This window comes from Corvus moneduloides, chromosome 16, assembly GCF_009650955.1.
Source record: "Corvus moneduloides isolate bCorMon1 chromosome 16, bCorMon1.pri, whole genome shotgun sequence".
Taxonomy (NCBI): domain Eukaryota; kingdom Metazoa; phylum Chordata; class Aves; order Passeriformes; family Corvidae; genus Corvus; species Corvus moneduloides.
Genome location: NC_045491.1, coordinates 13,126,633 through 13,141,858, shown reverse-complemented (window position 1 = coordinate 13,141,858; position 15,226 = coordinate 13,126,633).

The following is a 15,226-nucleotide window of genomic DNA, read 5'->3' as shown; positions in this document are numbered from 1 at the left end:
TAATACAACTTAGCAATTATTAATGCCATTTAACATCGCTGTGGAGATTCAGAAAGGTAGCCTATAAGCAAGAAGAGCAGTGCAAGAAAAGAGAAGGTTGTTTTTCCCCCCTAGGTCTGCTTCTGAATAGATGTTGCTTTTAAGCTCACTACAGTAAACACTCTTTCCTTTTCCCCGTCAAATTTTTAGTCCCAGCTATCACCTGGAAGGTTATTTTCCAGAGGCGTATAGTTATCTCACCTTTGGAGAGGCAAGCAGTAAACCCACTCTTAGCCTGGAGACATTTACCAACAGTGTTTTATATGTTACGTTTATAACTCTTCCAGTTGCAGGGAAGCCAACTGAAAAACACACCTGCTAACGGAAAAGGACTATTAAAGCAGTGCTGTGCACTCACCTTGCACTAAGCCAGCTGCACAGAGCCCTGCCATAAATCACACTTAAATGATTGCATTCCACCAGAATCACTGCCCAAAGAGCAAACTTCCAAACAGCAGTGAGGCTGTGCCAACGGGGTGAGAAGTGCATTCGTTGGCAGAGCGGCCTCAGGTGTGTACCCTGGGTTCATGTTAAACAAAGGGAAAAGGCCTTTTGGATGTGCTGAACTCGGCTGACTTCTTTCTGGGATGGGGACGAGGCCACTGTTTTCCAGGGCTTCCTCCTGCCAGAGGGTGATTCCTGGAGCAAGGGTGGGCTGGGCTTCCAAGCCAGGAGTAAACCCGAAGTAAGAGGGTGGTGGCAACTAGAATGGCCTAAGTCTCTTTTTAATTATAGGGGATCAAAGCTTTGTGTGGCAAACAACCCACCTTAGCAGGGTGATCCATAGCTGCTGCAAAGAAAAGGAGTGGGTCAGTGCTTTAGCCTTTGCTTTGCATCCGAGTAAAATAGTGTCGCTTGGGCTGCACAGTGGAGATATCAGAGAGATGGTGAGGAACGTGTGCCTAGTCCAGTGCTCTCAAGGATGTGCAGTGGAAACAGGGAATGTGAAGTGCAGGTGAGCAGAGGGAGCTTCTTGGGTACCCGTGAAATGTCAGCTCTGTTGAGTAAAGCTGGAGGAGTGCAGGAGGGAAATTCACCACACTTGCATTTTCTACCTGAGAAGGACTTGCATGAACCTGAAGTTGGAAATAAAGCAGACGGCAGTTCCTGAAACCAGAAAATCTGCAACCATTAACAGATGAAATAGTTTGTTAAACAAAACCACTGTTTTTTCTTCACTAACTCAGTTCTTCTTAATCTTTGCAAATTGGAGGAATAAGTCAAAGGATTTCAACATGGACTGAGAAAGCTTAGTGGAGGTATGTGAAGCTTTTGGGTTCAAGGAACCAAATGCTCCTAGCAAGCCTTAAGGAAAACATCCAGTGTGAGAGTCCCAGGGTACTGAATACCCAGAGCAAGCCCTGCTGCACCTCAGACTCTCTTTTGCTCCTGCTTAGCCACCCCACCTTTAGCTCTGCTTTCCAAACAGTACAATTGCATTTGCTGTGGCTTTTTCTTTTGGTGGGTGGTTGACCCTGTCACACCAAAACAATGATTGATACAATGACCTGGCAATGTCAAAAAATAGGGGAAATAATAGAATTGTTTGATAGATGTTGAAGCCAAAACCCAAATGTAGAATGGATAGGTGAAATTTTGGATTTTAAGTATGAGCAGGTACTTTTTTGCATTATGCTTCAATAAAGCATTTAAAGATAGTCATGAATAATAAGTAAGTAATTTTATGCTGAATGACTGCAAAGCATAGAAATGTTCCCTCTCTCTAAGTGTAAAGATTTCCTTCTCTGAAGGCCATATATTCCTTTCATTCCTGCGATGCAGCTTCTATTGATGCCAGTTTATGGTCCTGAAACTTTGGCTGAAGATTAAGAAGGAAGGCATAAGAGAGACTTTTATGGGTTTTTGTCTTCTAAAAATTTGAATCAAACACTTTCCCAAGAAAATGTGCTTTACATGTATTTTAAATTCCTTCTTTCACAGTAATGTCTCTTTTTCTAAGACACTTGCATTTTGAAAATGTTGTGACATATTACATTAATTGAATATATAGCCTCAGAAACTGGGAGCAGCTTTCCAGTTGCACTGAATGCATCTGAGCAGGCTGGAGGCTCAATGCATAATTCCCGGCAGAAAAAGGGAAAAAAACCCCACCCTTTCTCATTAAAAGCAAGATCAGTAACACAAGAAAGCAGCAGTATCACTATCTTTTATCCATTAAACGAACTCCTGTCATTGCAATTCCAAGAGTCTTTGAAAGAGAAATCTCAGCTTGACAGACTATTCCAGTTTACAGTGAAATTCTTGATGTCCTCTAATTATAGACGTTCTTCATACAGTTATTATTCTGGAGCACAAATATGACATTGAGATAGTCACATGGAAACACAAACCTTCATTAAATAATTCTGTACCCATGTTCATCTTTCTAGATATTTCTCATTGGTTTTCATTTTGAGACACGTCTGCAGTCATTTTTTCTTTCAGCTGACCTCAGTTTCTGTCCCCATCTGAGATTGCTCTTTCCACGCAGGGGATGCAGGAGCAGAATATACACATCAGCTGAATTTCCAGAGCTCTTCAGACTTCTTGGAGCGGTCACAGAGACCTCCCTCACAAAAACATTTTTTTAGGACAGTCAGTCAGCTTCAGATGCTTTTCTCATGCAGTTTCCCATAAGAAGCTGAAGTTGGGCTAGCAGGTCACTGCAGCCTGGCAGTGGCTGTAGTCCCATTCCTGTCTCCTGACTGACACTTTCACTGCTTCCCTTGTGCTGGCTCTCACCTCCTGCTCCTCTATGACCTCAGGGATCAGCCATCATCAAAAATATTCAACCCCAGTACCAATGCAAAAACGTATGCAGGTATTTTCCTGATTTGGCTGTCCAGAGACACACCAGTGCTGGCGGCCTGCAGAGGATCCTGTGGATCATGGAGAGGGGAGGGAAAGAGGGGCAGAGCCACAGGAGGGCAGCTGTGACACTTGTGTCCCTGTGAGGCTGGCAAGCAAAATTCTGAATTGTGCTTCTTTAAAAGACAGGCGAGACAAACGATATCTCAGCAAGATAGTTATATTTTAGCAGTGCTATCTAAATGAAAAATAACCTCCAGCCTGCAAGAGCTTGGTAAGAAGAGCTTCAATTTTCTGTACGAGCCTGGCAATGAACGAGTTGTTTAGAACCTTATTGACAGCATTTGCATAGGCACGGTGCTTGTGCGATTGCAGTTTGTCACTTGCTGTGTACATGTCACTTTTTCTTTTAGATCCGTGACAAAGTAAAATTATGAAGTGATAAGTTTCCAAAACTTGTATTAGTGCGAATTTGTACAGAAGGGCCTCCTGAAATATTGAGAATGCAAAAAGCTAAAGGGCATTTTTGTAGGTCCCTTCTCCCAGTTCCATCACTTAGTTAAGTTCAAACTGCCCAAACCCCTCTAATACACTAGTAAGCTTTTCCTGTGTGAAATGTCATTATTATACATGGTACAGCCCCTATTTTCTCACTTAAACACAAAGTATTTGATTCCTTTACCCTGGTATTCATCAGCTTCTAGAAAAGTCACAGAAACTTATCTTTCTTATTGTTTCATTCTATATTTCATGCTAAACACTATTTCTTTTCATCTCATTTTTTGTGGTGAAGCAGCATCACCATCAGCAGTCTTTAGTAGATGTATCAGAGGACTTTTATCAGGAAAGCTTAAGAAATGAGAGAAGAAAAGGAAAATAACTATGAGAAAATAAATCTGAGTTTCTCATCGTAACAGATTTTGTTGGTAAAAGGCCATGTTGTTCTTTAGCACTCACAGAGTCTAAAATCTGAAAATGTGGGAGGATGAACTCCAGTAAAAAAGCTGCTGTTGGCACTAGTGTGGAAGTTTGGCACAAGGCCACCGGGACACACACTGTATTGGTGGCTTGCACTGGAGTCCTACGCTTACAAAATGCTTCTGATCACAACAGGAAAATGTTATCCTGTACGTGTAAAAATTTTATGACTTCTTTTTTCTGGAATCTCTGGTTGTGTTAGTTCAAATGTTCTAATCCTCAGCAAAACAAACTTTCCCTGTTAGTCAGTGAAATAACCTCTGGATTCAGGCATGGCAGGGCTTGTGCACTTGGAACACCCATTCCTTCTCGGGTGGCTTCGCTTGACATGAAAGTCTGTGACAAAGGGTGGATGGCTTTTCCAACATCTATTGAAATTATTTGAAATAAAAATATAATTTCAAGCGTTTAACAATATAAAATCATAACCTAATTATTTATAATTCCCTTTTTATATTTATGATACTATATTAATAATGAAGAACTCATTTAGTATTAATATGGATGTTCTAAGTAGTATTTCCCCTGTAATTTATCATTCATTAATGTATCATTATTAGAAAGCATTTCCCTCTAATGTTTTAATGTTGCTATAAAACTGAGGATATGGATAAAGTTGAGATAAAAATTTACCTTTGCAGGTAGCTAAAGACAGAGTGAAGGTTATTTTCATAGATTGATTTTGCAATTTGAAAGGGGATAAGTGAGGAGCAAAATCTAATACTTCTCACACATGCCTTACACTCCTGGTAGAGACACAAAGGGAGCAAACCCCATATTGACCCTGGAATGAATCAGTGCTGTGGAACGTACAAAATAGTGTAGCAATAAATTTGCATTACAGTTTATATACAATAACGCATAATGTCACCAAAAGTTATTGAATTTAAAATTCTATTTATTTCCTTAGAAGTTGAACCTAATATAATCCCATATTTTCAGCAAGTGATTTGGCTAATTTATCTCACTTTGATGTCCTCTTCCTTTCAATGGCATCCACTTTGTCACCTTTGTGAGGGACTGAAAGGAAGTCTTCATTTATTTTTCAGTTCTGTTGTGGCCATATGCATGTTCCAGCAGACTATAATAGTCCTATGTTTTAGAAGATTAACTGAAATATAGAAACGAGTATTACTTTTTTCCTGTATTCATCTTGTTGTTCTGATATTGCTGCAGTTTTCCAAGCCAAATCCCCTACTGTTAGGCCCTGGGTGAGTGGCTGTGTGAGAGGAAGTTAAATCCTTCCACCTTTAATGGTATTATTTCAGACAGGTTTTAAACCTTTCCAGCTATTTGTAGTGCTCTTTTCACTAAGTGAGGAATCACGATGATTCCCTGTCATGAGAACAATGTTGCTGTCCTGGCCATCTCAGCCGTTGAGGGTCAGTTAGAGCCGTGAGCTGCAGAGCCCAAGGTGTTTTATAGGAGCTGTGAAAGTGCTCAGGAAGGTCTGGGTACAAAGCAGCACCACCTAGGGCAGCTGTGGGAGCCAAAGGCAGCCTCAGGTGCTCCCCATGGGCACAGGTGCTGTGAAGCCTGAAGGGTTAGCATGTGATTACAGCGTGTGGTACAAATCCATCACTAATATCCCCAGGAGCAGCTCACGCCTGTGTTTTTAAACAGCACCAGGAGTACTCTGAGTTTGTCAAGTGGAGGGGGTACAGTTTGTCCTGGCGGGGTCAGGTCCTGGTCCCAGGGCTGTTCTCCACGCTGCCATGGACTTGTGGAGAGTTTAACATTCCCTGTTGGCCAGCAAGGGCTTCCCTGTGTCCCTCCCACAGCAGTGCCTTGAACAGTGGATATTCAGGACCATGCTGTATGGAAAGAACCCTCTGGCTGCTTTGGGACCCCAGTGGCTCTCTGGAAGTTATCCATGCTGTTGACCCTTCATGTTCTCTGCATGTAACAGCTAAGCTGCTGTCTTAATAATATGAGTTGTAAGGGATTTGTCAAGCTCTAACCATGCATTTGTAAGCATGCCACCCGGATGGGATACAGGGACACACAGGATCTTGCAGTATATTGCCAGCAGAGAAGAGTTTCATGTCTCACTACAAATGACTTATCAAATGCCTGTGTATCATTTATATATGTGTGGAGTTTAGTATGAATGGTTTGTTAGACACTTACACTTTGTCAACAACCTCTACAAATGCATTTACTTTAAGTGTTGAGCATTTCATTATAAATGGCTTGCAGAACATATCTATAACCTTGATAACTCCATTCACTTTGTTAGTAATGGCTCCTTGAACACTTAAAGCATAACAATAGCCAAAATGCATATAAATATTTCATTGCAAATCTATTGTTACTTATTTATAACATGCTCACCAAAAGCATTACAGGATATTTATTAAACATTTATAGATTATTTTTGCTACAACTAGTATGTGATATAAATGTACTATTCATCTCACAGCAAATCGTTGCTGAGCATCCCTTAAAAATAAAGTTGTAGCAGGAGGATTTGGGGTCTGTAGAATTTGAAGAGATTAATTTTAACCACTTGCAATTGAGATTCAGCTTTGTGTTTATTTTTGTTGAATTCAATGAAAGAGGAAATCAGTAAGCAGAAAAACCACCCTCAGTAACCAAAGACAGAGTGAGGGAATGGTTGCCCTGACCCCCCTGGCTATTTGCTGTACCCTGTCATTAAGGTCTGCCAGTGGCTGCACACCAAACTCATGAGACTGCAAAAGCTTCTTTTCTCAGAGCTATCCTGGTGGGTTGGATGGCCTTTTTTCTGGAACTAAGAATTTGGAATGAAGGCTGTTCTCTGTAGCCATAGTTTTTATTTGATCTGAATTATTTTTCTGCTAGTTTCCAGTCTCCCAAGCTCATTCACATCCTCGAAGAGTGGGCAAAGTGCACAGACTCATTGTGTGCACGTGAGCACATGTGGGCGCGTGAATTCTGGCAGAGCAAATTAATTTGGATGTGTGCTTCTTTCTTTTTCCAGTGCTTTGTCTGATGCCTATAGCCTACAGACAGGAATCAGGACACTTTTAAAATTGCTCCTATTTTACAGAGAGGCCAGTCTAGGATTTTGATTCAGATGGCATTTGTACAATGGTTCAATAATGCATATGAATAGTTCTTTTTCCCTGTGTAAAGTTGCTTGAATATTCAAATAAGTGCAAGAGCCCATATCAGGTTGGTGACAAGATGCTATCAGCGTATATCTGCCTATTCTCTGACATAGCTTCCTGTAGCACTTTGCTATTCAATAACTGTAAATAGATGGGGTAATTTAAACTCTTACCTAGCTTTCAGGAGAGCTGGATTCCCCCAAAACAAGCACATAATTTTACTGAAATGACCATGGGTATATGAAAAGCGCAGTTTTAAACCTGTTAAATTATTCCTTGTTGTTTTTCTTGTAATGCATCTATCCATCTATTCTCAAGTAACAGTTCTTCATTAATAATGCCTTTGTGTTACAGGCTGTTTCTCCTGTTTTGTTCTAAATTATTACCTATTTAATTAATTTTCCTCTAATATAAAGGGAGGATAGACTTCAGTGTTTCTGCAAATGGGGGTGTGTAAGTAAAGAACAAGGATAATATCTCAAACTCATTTTCTCCTGCTCTCATGGTGTTTGCAGAACATTTGATTTGTTGCTAATACATCTGGGTACGACACTGCTTTATTTCTTTAGGGGAAGATGTTAGAATATCTACGAAGTGGTAGGAGTACGTGCTTTTATTTGGTAGTCAGTCTCCATTTCAAACTCGTGTAAATATGCTGCAGACTTGCCTTGTCGTGTCACTGTCATGCCCCTACAGCATCCGAACCTCATGGACAGAAAGAGCCCGGGGTGTGTGGGGCAGGGTCCCCATGACACCAGACCCTTTGACCAATGTGTGACTGCATTACGTGTTTGCCTTCTCAATAATGTTTATTTTGCAGTTCTGGTATTATTTCCCAGTGCCCAGTGGTGGAATGAGAAACCTGCTTTCACTGAGGAGGGAAATTGGGTAAACACAGGGCTGCACAATTTGTGCCTTCTCTGTAGAGCTACAGAAACTCTGCAGAAATGTTGGCAAAACGTGCAGTGCCTCGTCTGTGTCTGAGGCACTGCTGCCTCCCCTCAGTGCCAGGCCAGGCCAGTGTCACTTCTGGGGAAAAGCCACTTCTCCATATCCTTCTTCACTGTGTTACATCTGGATCCAGGGGGCCCTGGGAAGGCACTTTTGTCACTTTATTATTTTGAAGCTCTTTTGGTTTGGAGGGGATATTTGTTTTAAAATTCTTCTCACATACTGTTTTCTTAAGAGTATAAAACAAGCAGCACTTTGTAAGAAATCTTTAATTTGGCTTTCAGTATTTCAAGCGTCTGTTTAAGTGTTTGTATTTTGGCCGTGAGATTCAATATGAATCTAATAACACAGCCTGGCACAATTTGTTGCAAAAATCTCCTGGTACAATGACCACTTTTTAACAGGTGTTGTTTCTTCAAAAATCAATGAGTGCTGTTAGTTTTGGGGGGTTTTTTTTGGCATTTTCAAATGCTCATTAGTGTCTTCCTCAGGGGTCTAAGACGGTCATTATTAAAGAATGAGTTCTCAAGAGAAAAAGGCTCCGCTGCCAGAAGCCAACAAGTGACAGAAGTTCAGTAGTTGCTAGGCAAGTCACTTATTGAGGTGCTGCATGGATAAATTAGCTTTCAAAGTCTTAAGCTGAACATGTAAAGAACACAGATGTCATGTGGCATATTCTCCAGAGGTTAAATTTAGGTTCCACTGCCGATTTTAAAAGGAAGGAAATGTCAGCTAGCGTAGAGCTGAGGTTGAGGGTTTGTTGCTTGTCCAACTTCCACTGACATTGACATTAACTGACTCTGGAAGGTAAACTATGGATCTGCTCTGGCTGTCCATGATTTCGTCTGTATTGCTCGTTAGTTCTCCAGTTTGTTCCAGCACAATACCAATTTGCTCCAGTTGAATTGACAAGCTTTTGTTTTGTGCCTCTTATTTCTCTGGAGATAATTTACAATCCCAGTTCCATCCCTTGTGTGATTGCACAAACAGACAGGCATTATTTGTGCTGTTTGTCAGCGTTGGGAAGTGACATAATATTGAAGCAGTAAGTATACAAACCTTGATTTTAGCCATGTGGGAGTTAGGTGTGAGTGTCTGTAATACAGTAAAAGTGTTAAACTTCAGAATAGTCATAAGTATTTTGGTTTTGAAGAGAATTTTTTTCAAAATGAACACAGAGATAAAATTGAAAAAAAATTCTCCCTTTTTACTTAAAATTTTGCTTTGTTTTTACCTAAACTTAAGGTATCTATAGGTTTTGTTTAGATAGAAGATTCTTTGGAAACTCCTTTGTAGAATACACACACATTCTCCTATAAATGTGACAAGTAAACCTCTTAGTGCTGTTTTGAACTCAGTTGAACCTGCTGCTTGATCCCCTCCCTTTTTGTTCTGGGCTTTGTCCAGCTCCCACCTTTAGTCAGCGGGAGATGTCACATTTATTTAATTAGGAACTGGACCATGCCTTGCCACCCCCACCAATTGCTGTTTTAATTGAAAGCATCCCTAGAGCTGCTTCCATCCACAGTGTTCACTTGTTTGGTGTTCTCAGGAACAAATCATTCTGGTTGTTTAATTAAAGCAATATTGAAGTACAGCCCCCTCTAGGAGTGGCTGGGGACAGCTTGTGCTGAGCCCTGTGCAGGCGTTCAGCAGTGACACGGGGTGAAAGGCTTGCTGTGCTCCCTGTGGCACTGTCACCGAGCCAGCCTGTGCTTATGGGCAGATGTGTGAATATTTTCGGTATTTTCCATGGGTTTTAACTCTTTTGCTCTGGCTTTCATGGACTCTTAAGAGATCTGGCCTGTCTCGAGCAGTACAATCCCACATCCAGGCTCATGCTTTGCCTGGGCACAACAAAGCATCAGAAATGTCCGAATAAAGTGAGGAGAGACAAATAAATTAAAATGCACCACCCTTGTACAGCAGTATCTGGATGCAGCTGCCTCTTCCCCTCAGTCTGAACCCCCCCAAAAGCAATTTGAATGATGCTTTTCATCTTCCTGGATAATCAGAGACCCAAGGCTGCAACCCTGCGAGCAGCAAGGGAGGAAAACCTATTCCAGACTCCACAGAGGTCACCTTTTTGATAAAAGCACAAACCAGCTAATTAAATTAACGTAATAATTGTACCTAGCCAATTACCTATTTCCTACCTGTACTGTGGTCTTAATGAGCTGAGCTAATGAACAATAATGTAATTAATACCTGGGGAGGGAGGGGGAGGAATAAAAGAAATGGTAGTTTTCATATATGCCAGCCTCTTTGGTAATGGCAGGGGGGAAAAGAGTTCAAGATTGTTGAAAGGAAAACATTTAGTGAGGAAGAGAGGTTTCAGACTTGAGTCCTGCTGAGGCCCTGCCTGGAATTCTGCACCTGAAAAATATCCCTGTCATTGCAGAAATACTTAAAAAAATACTCATTAATGCTTTTCTGAGACCATTCTTATAAAATCCGAGAAGGAGAAGGATGATTTAAAAGAAATTGCAGCTCTGAGGTGTCCTTGAGGAGTTCCCTGTCCTAATGAGTATCCTGCAAAAGCCTGATCCATGTTCCTGGTGTATCACAAAGACTGTTCGGTGTTGGTCTGATTTGCCTTTGGATTTGTGGCACATTTGGCCACATCCTGGCCAGCACCCAGGCTCTCGGTGGGAGCAGTGGGGGGTTCTTAGCAAACACGGGGCTGTTCCAAGGCTCTGGCTTTTGTATCCAGTGGGGGAAAATGACACAGGTTACTGAACCTGGTGATGGAGCCTTCATGTGGAGACTGCTCTAGTAAAGTACTAAAAGGCATAGGGAGAGAGTAAAGTAAAACTGAGACTCCTGCTGTGAAAATTCAGGATTGTTTTCTCTGAATTAAGTTATGCTGAAGCTATTAGGGAGACAGAGCAATAGATTCATTAACTGTACCATTCCAGAGCTGCTGGAAAGCAATTCACATTTCAACTTTAGTATCTTAAAATCCAGCCCTGGTTTTAATTATTAATAGGCTTCATGCTATTATCAGTTGCTTGCACATATACGTTAATCAGTACTTGGGTTTGCTAATTTTTTGTTTTGTTCAAAAATAAATAAATAAACTGTGACAAGATGCTCTGAGTTCTCAAGAGAATATGTTCCCCTCTGATGGGCAAGTAACATCTGCGGGCATTTCGCTGGCTTAACAGCATGTCTGTCAGAAACTTGGTGATTCAGAAAATTTACTAGCACTCACCTAATGATTAATTAGCCTTCTCTGTAAGGAATGGGGTCTCTTCATTATGCACATTGTCACCAAGAGTTTCGTCTGTTTGCTGTAACACTTATTAAGTCTGGAGACTTAATAAGTGGAATTCCAGTAGCCAAGAAATGAGTTAAGGTTGTTTTTGTGAGCAGAGTTAGTGTTTGTCCCTAATTATTTAGGGAAATCTTCAAGGATTTTAATCAACACAGGTCTGTGTGGTATCCTAGAACAACTGTTTTGTGTGAATAAAGATACTGTAGGAGACTAACTAAATTTAGTTAGCTGGAAACACTCTATATTAGATTAAAGACCAAGATAGGAATTATTTTAACAGAAACAATAATTCATCTCTTTGTAACATGGACTATCTGAAAATGTTTTTTAAAGACAGTCGTATTTGTAAGGCATGTTAAGTGTTCCACTTGGCAAACCCTAGGCACAGTCTTGTGTTTCATAAAGTCTTCAGCTGAGAGTACGGGGTCTTTAATGCGCTGAAGGAAAAGGTCAAACTGACACTTCAGGATTTAAACCAAAATAATTTATCATCTACGCACAGATAAGGCAAAGATTTGTTCTTGGGGGTGAAAACATCCAAATCTGGCACGTTTCTTATGAAAAGCTATAGTTTGTTAACTATCACCCCAGTCTGAACTCTAACTTTTAGCAGCTCACTCACAGCACCTGTGTCTCAGGAGCGTAGTTAAGGTTGATTGTTCACAACCCAATCCCTCCACCTCAGGTGCGTGGGAAGCAGATATAATTGGTGGCTGTAAATTGGCAAGAGAATTGCCCAGTGACTTTAACTAATGGCAGCAGTTGAGGCCCCTCAGGCCATGGCAGGAGCTGATTGCAGCAATCGTGGTTGTCCCACCTTCCATCCCGCGCGAGGTGCTCGGCTGCTGGCTCCTCTGAGGAGCAGGATGGAGTTGCCGGTAGTTCTGTGTTTCCTTCTGAAACACTCTGTGCTCTGATAGATGATTATTTGCCATCTTAGCTTCTCCCTTTCTCCACACCGTGGAGGGAGGAGAAGTGAACTCCCATTTACAAGCAGCACCAGCTGTAGGAAGAAGATGTGTCCAAGGTAGGCTTGGGGTTTTGGGAGGGTTTTATTGTTGGTGTTATTATTGGATGATGCAGGGAAAAATTTCTTTTGCTCTGCTGAAAAGCTGAAAGGCATTTTATTCACCTTGTGTCTGCGTATGTAGATGATTCCCCAGCCACGTTTGCTGCTCTTGACCATGTTCTGGTCACTTGCAGAATGGTCTCCCATTCCATCATTCCCTTTTGTGCTTCTTACAATCACATCAACCAAGCAAGATAAGGACATGGTTTAGTCCCTGTGTCTGTATCTGGGGGTCAGAGGCACAGCTGGCTAGGTGACCTGCCAGGGTGCTGCTGTAAGGAAACAGAACCCAGTGCTGAGGTAGGATTTGAATCAAAAGATAAGAGTTACTCCACCTGGTCTCTTTGTTTATCCCCATAAGTATCTCAATTTCCTCTGAAAAGGACAAAAAAGAACACACGACCTCTGTAAGAGCCTCCCTAGAGCCACCTAAACTGGCCATGAAGTGACCTTCTCCTTGATGCAGACTAAAGAGGAGACTTGGGACATCCCCTTCACTCCAGAGCTCCTGGTGGCACTGCAGTCCTGCCTTACCCAGACTTGGTGTAAGGGGCCTTCAGCCTGGAAGAGGACTCAGATTTGTAGGGAAAACTCGAGTGGTTAAAGAATAGATGCATGCAAGCTGTGTTTCACTTTTCCAAATTAAACTGCTTATTTTATTGGGTTTGGGTTTTTTTTTCCCCCTAAAGATTAAGATAAAATCATTCACTGCTATAAAATTAATATATTTTATAATTTTTGTGGCAAATAAGTTTTAGTCTTGGCACTGGTTTGTTTGCAGGAGAAATCTGTGGTGTTGGTTGTGGGGTTTCTTGTGAGTTTTTTCTCTCCATTTATCCATAAGGAACCAGAAAAATTCTATGTGACTTGCATACCTAATTAAAACTATTCAGCACAGCTTGAATTTACAATTTTGATTTCTTGCAGTAATCTGCTTGTGAACAATCTAGAGGCAAGGAGTTATTCATAGAAACTGTTGAGTAAATAATTTTCAGATAATGAAAACATTCAAAAAAGTCAAGATAGTTAATTAGTGAGCAGAAGAAATTAAATTAATTGAATGAATAATTCATAATGAATTATTTGCCCAGCTCTATTTTACATAGTGTGGAAGGTCTGAAGAAGAGACAGTGTTTGAATTACCTCCAAACAGAAACCACATCTCTATTTCTGCTGTGTTGAGGTTATTTATTGATGTGTAAAAACAAGCTGGGTGAGCCAGTCTATTTAATCATCTTACTCTTTTTCTCTGTAACGTGAGTCACGCTGGATTTGAGACCATAGATGCTTTGCTTGCAAATGTGCATTAGGGAATATGTGTTACGGGGTTCTTTGTTTTTTAAACAAATTTAAATAGTGTGAGAGAGGCATGATTAGAGCCGAAAATGCTCTGTAAAAGCTATAAATTAAGTATATGCTACTGTAGCAATGGTTGCAGTTGACATATGTCACAGCCTTGGCAAAGCAGTCCTGGGTAATTTCATTTTGCTGCTGAACAGAACTGTGTCCAAAAGATACTTTGTGGAGCTGAATTTGTTTGCTTGGAGCTGGAGAGGGGTCTGCTGCTGCTTTCTTTGCTTGTTTGGTTTTTGGTTTTTTATTCCCTTTAAAAAAAAGGGGAAGCTTTGCTCCCCCTCTGGCAGGGAGGGAGGGAACTTTTAATGGCAATTAAATAGTGAAATATTTGAAACCTAAATTAGTGTTGAAGAGCTGAAAGTGGTTCTTCCCTGAGACCCAGTGGGCAAAGAGTGATGAGAGCTCACCTGTGTATCGTTCTGCCCTTGTTTTCCTCCCACAGTGCTATGGAGAAACACAAAGGCTCTTATAGAATGGTTTGGGTTGGAAGGGACCTTAAAGACCATCTCATTTTAACCCCCCTGCCATGGGGAGGGACACCTTCCACTCTCCCAGGCTGCTCCAAGCCCTGTCCAACCTGGCCTTGGACACTTCCAGGGATGGGGCAGCCACAGCTTCTCTGGCCAACCTGTGCCAGGGTCTCCCCGCCCTCTCAGGGAGAATTCCTTCCCGGTATCTGATTTAAATCTTCCCCTTCAGTTTAAAGCCATTCCCCCTTCACTACATGAGAAATCCCTGTCCAGCTCTCCTGGAGCCCCTTTAGGCCCTGCAAGGGGCTCTCAGCTCTCCCTGGAGCCTTCTCTTCTCCAGGTGAGCATCCCCAGCTCTCCCAGCCTGGCTCCAGAGCAGAGGGGCTCCAGCCCTTGGAGCATCTCCGTGGCCTCCTCTGGACTCTCTCCAGCAGCTCCACCTCCTGGTGTTGGGAGCCACAGAGCAAGATGCTCCCGGCGGGGTCTGGGCTTCGGGAAAGTCCCTTCCCTCCCCCTGCTGCCCACCCTCTTCTGATGCAGGCCAGGACACGGGAGTTCTGGGTTGCCAGTGCCCGTGTTGAGCTCCTCATCAACAAACACCCCCAAGTCCTTCTCCGCGGGGCTACACAACAACACTGAAAGGCTTTCAAAGTGATTTCTATTCCTTGTAAAGCCACTATGAGAAACTCTGACTGCTTGGTTTGAGTGTTTATGGAGAAGTGAATAAAATAATATATAATTAGATAGGAGCCACGTCTACTCTGAGTCGTAACTTCTGGTCTTGAGGAAACCTGACTTGAGGTGTAATTGCATCGTGCAACAATGATCCTCCTGCTCTGAGTCTGATGCAAGAATATCCCAGGGAAGTTTGTACTTCTGTTATCATCTCTGCAGAGAAATAGGCACAGATTAAGTGATCTGTTGGCCCACGCTATCTGCAGTAGGAGTGGAAATGACTGAGGGTTTTTGAATGAAACTGTGGCTGTGCAAGTAGAGATAAGATAATTACAAAGCTGGTAATACTATCCAGCACCACCCAGTATTGTCAGTCCTTTGTTATTCAGTTTTCTCTGTAAACTGAGCAATGCTAAATTATAGTTGTAAATCCCCCGTATGTGTAGGTATTGATAATATATGCACAGACAGAAGGAAAGGAAGAGATTGCAAATTTAGTTAACTGTATAAA